Source organism: Pipistrellus kuhlii, unplaced genomic scaffold (assembly GCF_014108245.1).
Source record: "Pipistrellus kuhlii isolate mPipKuh1 unplaced genomic scaffold, mPipKuh1.p scaffold_m20_p_1, whole genome shotgun sequence".
Lineage (NCBI taxonomy): Eukaryota > Metazoa > Chordata > Mammalia > Chiroptera > Vespertilionidae > Pipistrellus > Pipistrellus kuhlii.
Window position 1 is genome coordinate 145,745,483 of NW_023425404.1, and position 13,297 is coordinate 145,758,779.

The window sequence follows — 13,297 nt, forward strand, 5'->3', positions numbered from 1 at the left end:
TTCACTCAAAGAGTTTTGTCTCCATTTAGGTCCTCCCTCTCCCCTCCTCCCCAGGCCCCGGCCCGCCCCGCTCATAGATTTAGCTCCTGATTCCGTTGGCCCTCGGGCATTGAAACCTAATGAATGTCTCCAAAGCTCATTTAATACATACCACCACTTGCTCTGGATGCTCAGCGGGCGACACTGAATAAAGCCCAGGCGTCCACGTCCCCTGGTCTCAGGCGGGGTCCGGTGGTGACCAGATCCACGCGGGGAGACGAGGTACTGATGAGCTGGGGTGGCGTCCGGGGGTCACCCGGGCTCGTGGCCAACTGCCCATCTCCTCCGAGCGCCGGACACAGAGTTTGGGGTTTGCCTCTGGATGCTCCGGGACAGTTGAGTCCTTGCCCCGGGCCCAAGGGGATGGGATGGGGTTGGGGTGCGGTGGGTCCCGTGCGGAACTAGGTACCTGCGCTTCTCCGGGTGCGGGCTCCTCCCCGGGCTTATCCGGCGGGGCAGGCGCGCCACGCCTTCCGCCTCCCGCGGGCGCGGACCCCGGAGCCGGCGGAGCAGGGAGGAGCCGCTGCCCCGCGGCTCGCCCGGCCCAAGGCCCGAGGCGTGCATTTTGAATTGGTGTGTCCTTGTCCTGCGCTCTTCTCCTCGCCAATCGTCCCAGTTCGCCGATCGCTGCCCAGAGTTCCCGATCGAGACCCCAGGCCGGTGCCGCGCGCGTGAGTGCTGGGCGCGCGGAGGGCGCGCGGGGGAGAGGGGGCGGGAGGGGCTGTGGACCTCGGCCCTGGAAGGTCGTCTCCTGCTCGGCTTGGCTTTCCCACCAGGGACTGACCCGCCCGGGACTGATCCGAGTCTGTGGTTACAGACGGAGTGCCCAGCGCGCAGAAGGGGAGAGGGAGTCCAGGAGCTCTCGCCCGCGAGTGGGGGCTCTGGGGGAGGCAGCCTGGAGAGGAGACGGGAGGTTTGGGAGAAGCTTCCCGCTGGGAGGGCACAGGACACACGCCTGACGTCCTGGGAAGTAGGACCCGCTTCCTTAGCTCGCGCAGGGACTGTCTGGGCACTCATCCCTGCGGTTCTGTGAATGACTGTGAGTGCTCTGCCTCTGAGCACAGGGACCCTGAGATCCCAGCCCTGGAACTGCTGAGTGAGTGGTGACAGCCCTTTGGGATGCCAGTGGCTGGAAAGGTCAGTGGGTGTTGGAAAATAGAGAACTATTCAATTGAGATGACTAGTTTTTAATTAGTTTCTCGCGGTTTCATTTGAATAGGGAATTCACACTGCCTTTAAAAAACAAAACAAAACAAAAAACAAAACAACATGTGTTGCTGCAACAGATTCTGTGTGTAGTAATGTGTGTGAAGGGCCGGTTGGTAAAACTCTTGCCTTTCTCCAATTGTGTAGAGTTGATATCGGATAGATAAAAACTTGAGCATGGAAGTTACTGCAAGGTGGAAGAAAAGTGTGTTACTATTAGCACTTTAAGAGGGGTTAGCCAATATGGTGCTTTGTTTTTTCATATCTAGGACATAGAGTTGTTGTTTTTTTTCCAGTACTTTGGATGATTTGCTAAAGAGTTATTGAGCTCTCTTGTGTAATTCTTCTGAGGATAGTTTAATAATTAATTCCAAAGAGTTAACCAACTTATTACAATACTGATTAAAAATAATACAGAATAAAGGAAAATCATACAGAAAACTAGAAGACCAAAAAAGTTAGGTTGCAAATCCATCAAACAATTAAAATGCCTCCAGGGTTGCCAAGTTTCATTGTCTTCGCTAGTAGTGTTCATATACATAATTCCATTTTCAGATTCATAGTAACAGGTGTTTATTGGTCATCTTTGTTCCTGAGCCTGGGCATTCAGCAGGAGACCCCCCCCCCCCCCCCCCCCCCAGGCAGCACGGTCTTTTGCATCAAGTTAGTATTAAAACACACTTCCAGCCAAAATCTATTTCTGCATTTATTTATTAACCATCCATGAAGCAGTGGAGGTAGCACAAGTATTACAAATACAGCAGCTGGCAGTTACTGTGGGAGAGCACATAAAATGGACATGAACAACAGATCAAAGGACCCTACACAAATTCAGTTGTATCCCAAGACCATCAGTCACCGAATGCAATGAGGATGAAAGGGGAAACATACCAGGTCCTTAGGGAAGCTTTTCCTGGCACTTACTTCTTGTGTCAAACAAGGATGTGGAGGAGACGGAACCATGGCAGTGAGAGAGTATCGTGCATGCCCATCTGATAGTGCAAGCTAATGGTGCATTTTCTTGGACTGCTTGCTGTAGCTGTAATTTTCCTTACTCTAAAAACACTTGTTGGGTGCTAAGAAGGGCACACCCATGCTGCTGTTGAATGGTTTGGCATCCTTGGGGATAAATCTAAATTTTCTAGGGGGATAGGTGGATCTCATGTGCTTCAAATACTCTGTATTTAATCTCTGTCAAGGACTTTTGATAGACATTTGGCGACAGTTGAAAGCTATATCAAGTGGGGAGGTATATTCTGTGTTTTCTTACTGGGGCCAGGCCTGAGAACGTTTAGTAAAAATTAATGAACCCGAATGGCCATTCTCTCTATAGGATCTACAGGAAATTAAAGAGTATCCTTTAAGAAACCAGTTCTCAGTTTACTCCTGGATGTGCCTCAATAATTGGTAAAAGTGTCTGGATGACTTTAGTCTTACAGATTTTTGTGTGTGCGTGTGTGTGTGTGTGTGTGTGTGTGTTTAATTACTAACAGTTTTGTGAGATGTCATTCACAGATGATACAAAACACATATTTAAAGTACATAGTTTGTGAAACCATCACATTTTATTATCTTTCCCTTTAAAAATCCATTAGCAAGTAACTCCTTCTTCTCTTCATTGTTCCTCCCACCCCATTGTTTTTTAAAGTAGGTATTCTATTTCACTGGGAGGCTGTTAGAAAGTACATATAATCTTAGAGCCACAAAGTTGGCTTATTTATAGAGATAAATGAAATATTCAGAGTACTGTAACACTGAAAGTTAGTAGTTTAAATTAGGTGGATATGTGCGTGTAAAACAAAATTGCTGCTCCTGTCTTGATTTCAATGAAGAAGTTATGTTTTGGTGAGAAGGTAGAATAAAATCTTAGCAAAGTAGAAACGCTTTTGAATAAGGTTTCTTACACTTTTCTAATGCGGGTGAGGAAGAAACTTTCCTTTACCCTCAAGGTTCTCTTAGTTGACCTAATAACCAAATGAACATGAGAGAGATTAGCAAGAGAAAATAACCAAATTTAATAAATCTGTGTGGGAACCTCATACACATGAAAGAGTCAGAGACAGAAAGGTAACATCCTATATAATAAAAAGCTAATATGCAAATTGACTGAATGATGGAATGACCGGTCACTATGATGCACACTGACCACCAAGGGGTAGACAATCAACGCAGGAGCTGCCCCTTGGAGGTCAGTGCCCTCTCGCAGGAAGAGTGCTGCTTAGCCAGAAGCTGGTCTCACAGCCTCCTTGGCAGCACTAAGGACATCTGACTACTGGCTTAACAGAGAGCCGGCTAAGCATCAGCCAGACATTCCCGGAGGGCTCCAGGACTGTAAGAGGGTGCAGGCCGGGCTGAGGGACCCCCACTCAGTGCACAGGTTTCATGCACCTGGCCTCTAGTGGGTGTATAAGAAATTCTGAGTGAAATCCTTAGAGATAAAGTGCTTTTGGGTGATAAAGGGTCATTGCAGGAAGAACAGATGCTTAGTGAATTGAAGTTTGTCCTGCCCTATAGACAGGTCAAAAGAGGTTGTCTTTGATCATCTATTATTAAGTATGAGGAAGGCCTCTAATTCAAAATACTTTTTAAAAAATGTATTTGAAAGAGGAAGTGTGTGTGTATGAGAGAGAGAAACATTGATATTTTTTGTTACAGCTTACTTATATATTCATCAGTTGATTCTTATGTGTGCCCTGTCTAGGGATGGCACCTGCAATCTTGGTGTATTGGAATGACACCAAGGTCAAATTCTTATAGATAGTTCATGGAGGGGCGGAAGTTTCTCTTCTGCCAGACACAAAAGTTGCCTTTAACTCAAAACAATACAAGTACCTCAGAGGCACATCCTGGGGTAACTTGATCTGAACTTTCACATGATCATTTGCCCAATTCCTTTGGGCTAGGTCTTAGGCAGCTGTCATTTCACTGGCATTAAGTAGCTGTTATTTCACTGGTATTACGTTCTTTGTCAGCTGGAAGTTATAGGGCTTGGGGCCTTCTAGAGATTTCCACTTTTACTCCTCCCTCTGAAGCCACTGGAGGTGGGTGTCTTATAGGGAAAGAGGGGAGTGCTGAGAGGCACCCAAAGTTTGTACATGTCACAGAGGTATGCCTCTCTGCTTCGTCCTACACAGCCTGACCCTGTCTTCTCTATAATTCGTGATTATGCCAGACTAGTAGGAGAGAGTGTTAAGTGTGCTGACAACACTTAGTATTAATATCTGACCCGTCCCTGGGAATGGGAAAGACATTAAATTATTATCCTATTGTTAATAAATACCCTTCAATTGATCTTATTACATAAGTGTGCAGCCAGTGGAGTCATCACCTAGTAGAAGTGTAAAGACTTAGGATCTGATCCTACTAGGTCATAGTCTGCTCAGTAAAATGGAATGACTCAGCACAAGGTGTGAGGATCAAATGAGATCATACAGCTTTAGTATTGTTTGGAAACTATAAGATACTACCTCTATCTATCTTTTGCTATACAAACAATATATTAAATAAGTTATTTCAATATGCAATCAATTCACAATTATTATGAGCTATTTTACCTTCTTTTATTCATACTAAGTCTTCAAAATCTGGAATATATCCTACAGTTACTGCACATTTTAATTAGGACTGTCCGCATCTTAAGTGCTCAACAGGCACGTGTGATAATGGCTGCAGAATTGAGTAGCATGGGTCTCTGGGCATTAATTCATACAGTGATAGAAGTTGGTTTGGACAACGCCTTTTCCCCCCTGAAGATAATATATTTATACATGTGTCTCGTGCTTTTAATAACTTCTAACTTGTTTCTAATCCCTAACTCTTCTTAGTCAATGCAGAAAGAATAAAGTTTCAGGAAATTAAAAAACCTAGGAATTAATATTTGTTTATTATTTTGGTACATACCTGCAGTGGGCAAGGTCTACAGAGCTGAGTCTTATTTCTGCAAAATTGCCATCTGACTTTGATTTAAGATCTTTCTGTTTTATTTCTCTTGTTTAATAACATGGGAAGACTGTTACATGTCTTTTCAGTATACTGTATATGATAGTTACCTCGAATAAAATAGGTATACTTCAGAACCCATTAAGCAGTAGGCTCATTTTAGTTTAAAAATTGGATGGTATCATTTCAGTCACACTAAATCTAATAGTGCTATTGTTATCATGCCAAACCACTCACGCACTTGCATCTTGACTCTAAGCTAGGAGTAGGATCCATTTGGCACGTGCAGTGTTGATTTATGCCCAGATGTGATTAGCGATGTAGTGTCAGTTGGCCCATTCCAGTTGCTACTGCATAGGTCTCACTCCAGTTGCTAGTGTGTAGATCTGGCCTTGCCACTTAGCTGTTCTCTGCAAGTACAAACCACTCCTGTCCTTATTTCATAAATAGGTACATATCATCCCTGCACCCCAGCAGGATGTGATCCGTCTTTCCTCATAGACTGCCACCCCAACTCAGTGGTTACTTCAAGTGGCTTGAATTTTTCAGTAAAAACCATGTTGCTATCTTCTTCTCCCTCCATAATTTCTACCTGAAGCAGGAAGAGAACAGTCTACAAAACGTAAGCTTCCCGCTCTTACTTCCCTCTCAATGTGGTAGAGAGAGCCCCAAGTATTGGTTTTTAGGAGAAACTCACAACCGTCATATCATTTGAATTTCAGCCAAACATAAATATGCTAGATTAGAAAGAAAAATATGTTTTTGATGTGTTATCTTTTAGAAAACCATGCTTTTTTTAAGAATACATTTGGCAGTGACTGGGTTGTATAGCTCTTGATGAACAAGTTTTCTAGAACAAAGAAGGCATTTTAAGTCTCACATTACATTTCCCTTGTAAACATTCAAAAAATTGGCATTATTTTATTTAAAAAATTTTTTTTAGATTTATTAATAGTTGCAAAAAATAATATAGACCAGTGGTCAGCAAACTCATTAGTCAACAGAGCCAAATATCAACAGTATAATGATTGAAATTTCTTTTGAGAGCCAAATTTTTTAAACTTAAACTTCTTCTAATGCCACTTCTTCAAAATAGACTCGCCCAGGCCGTGGTATTTTGTGGAAGAGCCACACTCAAGGGGCCAAACAGACGCATGTGGCTCGTGAGCCACAGTTTGCTGACCACGGGTATAGAGAGTTCCTGAAATATTTTACAGTTATCAAAACTAATAGATTAACCTTGGTACCATGCTGGGACAATGTTAAATAAGCTGTAGACTTATTAGAATTTCACTGGTTTACACCATCCTTTTTCTGTTGACAATGTGATCTAGAATGTCATGTTGCATTTGATTGTTATACATCCTTAGTTTCCTTCACTCTGACAATGGCTCAACTTTCTGTTGTTTTTCATGACCTTGACACTCGTGAAGAATACTGATCAGTTATTTTATAGAATGTCCCTTGTGATGTTTTCTCATGATTAGATTGAGGTTCTGCATTTTGGGAAAAAGTAGCAGAAAATTCCAGTGAATTTATCCAGGTTACATGACATCTCATTACTGACACTAACCTTGCCAGGTTCCCAATGGAAAGTAGATATCTTGGGAGAGAAACTTAGAGTATGCAAATATCCTGTTTCTACTCAAACTTAAACTTGGATTATGCTAATATCGTGTTTCTCCTTCCTTCCTCCCTTCCTTCCTTCCTTCCTTCCTTCCTTCCTTCCTTCCTTCCTTCCTTCCTTCCTTCCTTTCCTCCTTTTCCTCCTCCTCCTCTTCCCCCTTCTTCTTCTTCTTCCTCTTCTTCTTCTTCTTCTTCTTCTTCTTCTTCTTCTTCTTCTTCTTCTTCTTCTTCTTCTTCTTCTTTTCTCTCTCTCTCTCTCTCTCTCTCTCTCTCTCTCTCTCTCTCTCTCTCTCTCTCTCTCTCTCTCGATTAGATGGTGGTTCTGCATTTTGGGAAAAAGTAGCAGAAAATTCCAGTGAATTTATCCAGGGTACATGACATAAGAAACCAAGATCTGGGCACCAGGTGTTCTATTGGAGTCACTTTGATCTTTTTAAGTTTAATAGATTTGTGACATAGGAAATGCATGTCCACAAAGAGGAGCAGTGCCTTTGATTTCAAACACTATGGAGGGTCTAATTGGTTGGGTTCAGTTTCTTATGGGAAAGAAAGAAATTTGGCAGGGTTTAGCATTTTTTTTCAAATGATGACCTATAAGTGCTTATAGAAGGAACAAAATGAACACATAATTTTTTATTTATTAGGCTCTTAAGAGAAAGTAGCCTCTTTAAAAAAAAAAAATCTGCTAGCTTAATTAAATTATATCCTGACTATTGGCTGAATAAATGTGAAGGGGAGATATGCCTAGGCCATATATTTGAAATGTGCTGTTAAGTTAAAAATGAAAATCCAAAGTGAGAGGCAACAAGCATTTATTTGAGACTCCAAAGAAGAGCTATTCTCCTAGCACTGATTTAGCAGAAATTTGAGTACCATTCTGATTAGGAGGTGAAGGCAAGAGATATTTATGAGGAAGGAAAGGAAAATAATTATATGTATAGAAAAAGGAATTTCTATAGGTGTAGAAAGCTACATAGTGAAGTGAATTCTAAAGAATAATAAAATAAGAAGATTGTCTTTCATTTTCAGTTCAGTAATCATGGTGTGTGCTTTCCAAACGGTTGTTTGTTTGGGATTTAAGGCTGCTTTGGGTCCAATCCAAAGGTTATTTTGCCAGTTTTAACACTGTAAAGGTTTGAGAAGTAAGATATATAAGGCACTTCCTCTGGGTTGGCAGCTCCAACTCCATTCTTCTTTTTGATAGAAACCTTTTCTTGCAAGCACCATTGATAGTCATCAGAAAGCAATACCAATCTATACTAATAAAAGCGTAGGTGGTGTCTCACCCTTGTGTCATCACAAGATGGCTCCCCATGTCATTACAAAATCAGGGGAGGGCAGTTGGGGTCGACCAAGCCAGCAGGGGAAAACAGTTGGGGGCAACCAGGCCAGCAGAGGAGGGCAGTTTGGGACAATTGGGCCAGCAGGAGAGGGCAGTTGAGGATGATTGGGCCGACAGGGGAGCAGTTAGGCTCAATCAGGCTGGCAGGGGGTCGGTTAGGAGGTGATCAGGGTGGCAGGCAGAAGCGGTTAGGAGCCAGCATTGTGAGAGGGATATCCGACTGCTGATTTCGGCCCGATCTCTGCCTAAACTGGCAGTCAGACATCCCTGAGGGGTCCCAGATTGGAGAGGGACAGACTAGGTTGAGGGACCCCCCCGACCCCCCAGTGCATGAATTTCATGCACCAGGTCTCTAGTTAGTTAATAAGAGGATTGCTCATCCTCATTGCTGGGAAGGCTCATGTCCATTCCCTGCACTTTTTACATGGGAGGGGAAATGGTTTTCCTAGGAGCCTTAGGCCACATTTGAGCAAATGGGCATGAGAACAGAGGAAGGCTTCATGTTCATGTCCCCTTAAGAACAAACATCTGTTGTTTTTGGAGGTTTCTCAGAGGAAGTTTCCTAAGTCTTAGCAATGATCTCAAAACGCTGAGCTCTGCCCTGCCAGTCTGGTTCAGTGGTTGAGTGTGATCCTATGTACCACGAGGTCACAGTTTGAATCCCAGTCAGAGCACGTGAAGAGGCAGCCAATCAATGATTCTCTCTCATCATTGCTGTTTCCATCTCTCTCTCTCCCTTCCTCTCTGAAATCAATTTTAAAAAATAAAAATAAAAGGGCCGAGTGAGAAGCAACAAGTATTTATTTGAGCCCCGAAAGAATAGCTGTCTGGCAGCACTGCTTCAGTCAGAAACCAGGTGGTGTTCTGATGTGGAGGTGAGGGCAAGAGGCATTTAGGAGAAAGGGAAAGGGTGTAATTGCATGATCAAAAGAAAGACATTTCTATGGGTGTTAATAAGCTAAGAAAGGAATTTCTATAGATGTAGACAAGCTAACATTCTGAAGTATGTTTTTAATTTTCAGTGGTGATGATGTCAGCTTCATTGTAAGCTTTTAAAACACAAGGTGTCTTCCCAAAATGTATACATACTTTAATAGCTGGTAGCTCAATTTTATTTTATTTAAAAAATATATATTTTATTGATTTTTTACAAAGAGGAAGGGAGAGGGATAGAGAGTTAGAAACATTGATGAGAAGAGAAACATCAAACAGCTGCTTCTTGCACACCCCCTACTGCGGGGATGTGCCTGCAACCAAGGTACATGCCCTTGACCAGAATTGAACCTGGGACCTTTCAGTCCACAGGTTGAGGCTCTATCCACTGAGCCAAACCGGTTAGGGCTGGTATTAAAACTGGGATTTTGCTGAAACCGGTTTGGCTCAGAGGATAGAGTGTCGCCCTATGGACTGAAAAGTCCCAGGTTCTCTTCCGGTCAAGGACATGTACCTTGGTTTCGGGCACATCCCCAGTAGGGAGTGTGCAGGAGGCAGCTGATGGGTGTTTCTCTCTCATCAATGTTTCTAACTATCTCTCTCCCTTATTCTCTGTAAAAAAAAAAAAAAAAAAAAAAAAAAAAAAAAAATCAATAAAATATATTTAAAAAAAACCCACACTGTGATTTTAAAATGAAATGTATTTTAAAAAACACTGCCTGTGTGATTTTTTAAAGTGTGTGTGTATACATTTCTTGGGGTCACCCTATGGTTGTTTGGAATACCATGTTTTAGGCCTAATCCAAAAGTGCCTTTGCCCAGTTTTAATACTCCAAAGGTCTGAGGAGGAAGACTATGTGAGGCAGTTCTTCTAGGATGACAGCACCAACTGCATTTTGAAGTGGCTCTGTTGATAATATTTTTTACCCAAGCATGAGTGTGTGGGCAGTTAGACGTGAGCAGATCGATGACCACAAGCAGGTATAGAAGGTCATCAGGGTGGGAAGACCTAGGTGCCTAGCAACAGGCAAAACTGGGAAAACGAGAACCTGTGCTCCACAGTAACCTTTCCTCCCTAGCATACTGCTGGTCACGTGGTTCAGACCCTTCCCTGACCTTTCCTCCCCTGGCTTGCCAATACCTTGGTGTTTTGATTATCCTTGCTTTGTAGCACAGCTTTACGTCAGGTGGTGTGATACCTCCAGCAAGGTTTTGTTCCCTCCCCCTCTCCCCCCCAAGGATTGCTTTGGCTATTTGGGGTCTTTTGTGGTTTTATAGAAATGTGATGACATTTTTGTCCTATTTAAAAAGAAACCATTGGGATTTCCACGGGGATTGCATTAAGTCTGTATATCCCTTTGGGTAATGTGATTACTTTGAGTTTTAAAAATTAAAACCATGTTTATTGAAGTTTTTCACATCACAAGCCTGTTCACAAGCTGTTAAGTTCATCTAATTTCTTTAAGAGAAATTAGATGAACTTAACCATTTTTAAAATTCATTTTAGAGAGAGGAAGGGAGAGAGAAGGTGGGGGAGGGAAGGAGAGAGAGAAATATCAATGTGATGTTCCTCATGTGCTCTGACCAGGGATTAAATCTGAAGCTTGGGCACGTGCCCTGACTGGGAACCTAACCCCGCCACCTGTTGGTTTGCTGGATTGACGCTCCAGCTAATTAAGCCACACTGGCCAGGGTTACCCTCATATCTCTTAAAGGGGCCTTTTGTAACTTCTTTAATGAAACATTTTTTAAAGTTTGTTTATAAATTTAATGCTCAAGTTTTTTGTCTGTTTTTCTCTTCTCCTCCTCCTCCTTCTTCTTCTTCTTCTTCTTCTTCTTCTTCTTCTTCTTCTTCTTCTTCTTCTTCTTCTTCTTCTTCTTCTTTATTGATTCTTAGAGACAAAGGAAGGGGAAAAAAGAGAGAAACATTGATGTGGGAGTGAAACGTCCATTGGCTTCCTCCTACACAACCCCCACTAGGGATGGAAACGGCAACCCAGGCCTGTGCCCTGACCAGGACTCTAGCCTGCAGCCCTTTGGTGCAGGGGGTGCCCAGCAGACTGAGCCACGCCAGCCAGGCCTAACACTCAGTTTCCGAATTCAGTTCTTTAACTATTTCACTATTGGTTTTCTTTTCTTAATTATTTTAATAATTAGTTAAGCATCTTTCCGAAACTTAAGTATACTCACCCATTAAGGAAATATTTTGTCCTCCCAAACAATTTTGGAATTTGTCTTCTTAGCTGATTGAAGGAGCATAACCACTAGTGATACTAGTGCCTGGAACTGCAGCTATAAATGCAGAGAAACTTTTCTAGTCCCTGACTGTCTGGCTAAGGCCCTTTTTGTAACCAAAAGTCATAAACTCTAAAATTAAAAAAGGCAACAACAACAACAAAAAACAAACCAACAACAACAACCAAAAAACATAGGATGAAGGTGGTCATGTAATCTGTCCCTGATCTTGAGTCAGATCATGATATACAATACTTTTCAAGCTAGACAAGTTTAACTCCTGCTTCATGACTCTGTAAAAATATATATTTTTATTGATTTCAGAGAGGAAGCGAGAGAGAGAGAGAGAGAGAGAGAGAGAGAGAGAGAGAGAGAGAAACATTAATGATAAGATAGAATCATTGATCGGCTGCTTCTGCACACCTCCTACTGGGGATCGAGCCCACAACCTGGGCATGTGCCCTTGGCTGGAATTGAACCTGGGACCCTTCAGTCCACAGGCTGACACTTTGTCCACTAAGCCAAACTAGCTAGGGCCCTGCTTCATGACTTTTAAGTAATTTTCATACCCTTCTTATTGACTTACTAGTGACCTGGTGCATGGATTCATGCACATTGAAAGGAAATTAATTAGAAGATGGCCAGTGAGGCGGGACCAGGCAAGAAGGGCCCAATATGCCCTGGAGCCAACCTCTCGCGGTCCCTCCCTGGCTGGCCGCACCTGGGGTGGCACCAGGGCTGCAAAGGCATCTGCGGAGTGAGAGGGGTCCCTCTGACAGGTGGGGTCCCTTGGCCTGGCCTGTGGGGACCGGGCTAAAACTGGCTCTCTGGCATCCCCTGAGGAGTCCCAGAGTGCAAGGGGGCATCTGCAAAGCTGCTGTCTTACAGGGTGTGGAATGTAAATGCAAGTGTGCAATAAACCAGATTCAGGGCCAACAGTGCCCCAGCAACAACATAACCCATGGTCGAAGGTGGAATCCTGTGGCCCCTCGAGGAATCAGGCTCCCTCCTCTCTGGTTTCCAGGTGCGTCACCTGAGAACCACTGTTGCCAAGTCACTGAAGCTTAGCAGCTCCCGCGTTGAGCATCTGCCTTCTGGTAGTCATTGTGCATCATAGCAACCAGTTGGACAGAGGGAAGGACAGTTATATATGCTACCCAATGTAGGAAGATTCCTACAACAGGGCTTCCTCCTGTGGTCGATACCCTGCCTGCTTCCCTCCTTTCTCTCCAGCTCTGCCTGTTTCCCTCCCTTCTCCCCCACCCCACTTGCTTCCCTTCCTTTTCTGCCATCCCTCTTGCTTGCTTCTCCACCGCTTTGCTCCCTTCTGCAGCGCTTGCCTTCTTTCTACACTGTCTTCAGTCTTCACACTGGCCTGGATATGCAAATTATCCACCATCTTAGTTGGGATAATTTGCATACTCATTCTGATTGGCTGGTGGGCGTGGCTTATGGACAGCAAAAGTATGGTTAATTTTTATGTTTCTCTTTTATTAGATAGGATGCACACACACATACACACACACACACTAGAGGCCCAATGCATGAAATTTGTGCACTGATGGGGGGGGGTGTTCCTCAGACCAGCCTGTGCCCTCTATCAGTCAGACATCCTCGTGGGCTGCAGGTCTAAACTGTCAGTTGGACATCCTTAGTGCTGCCATGGAGGCTGGGAGAGGCTCCTGCATTTGCCAGCCATGAGTCTGGCTTCTGGCTGAACGACATTCTCCCTGTGAGAGCGCACTGACCACCAGGGAGCAGCTCCTGTGTTGAGCATCTGCCCCCTGATGGTAAGTGCACGTCATAGCAACTGGTTGTTCAGCCGATTTGCATATTAGACTTTTATTATATAGGATGGATTAGATATTTAATTGAATCTAATTGTGGTGTATGCATTCATAGTTTGTCTGCCTCCCTAATGTGGGTTCTAAGATTGTTCTTTTCACAGGGATATGGGTTGCTCATTGGAAATAGATC

General features: G+C 43.6%; 1 protein-coding gene across 2 annotated transcripts in view; it reads left to right on the forward strand.

The window, feature by feature from the left end:
* Nucleotides 1–246: 246 nt before the first annotated feature.
* ABCG2 (ATP binding cassette subfamily G member 2 (Junior blood group)) overlaps nucleotides 247–13,297 on the forward strand; it is a 51,461-nt gene continuing 38,410 nt past the window's right edge. The window contains exon 1 of one of the 2 annotated variants that reach the window (XM_045570859.1): nucleotides 247–261. The gene's annotated coding sequence lies outside the window, so the exon portion shown is untranslated. Of the gene's footprint in view, nucleotides 262–449; nucleotides 711–13,297 lie in introns of those variants that run through there. The other variant, XM_036454733.2, reaches the window with a different exon arrangement.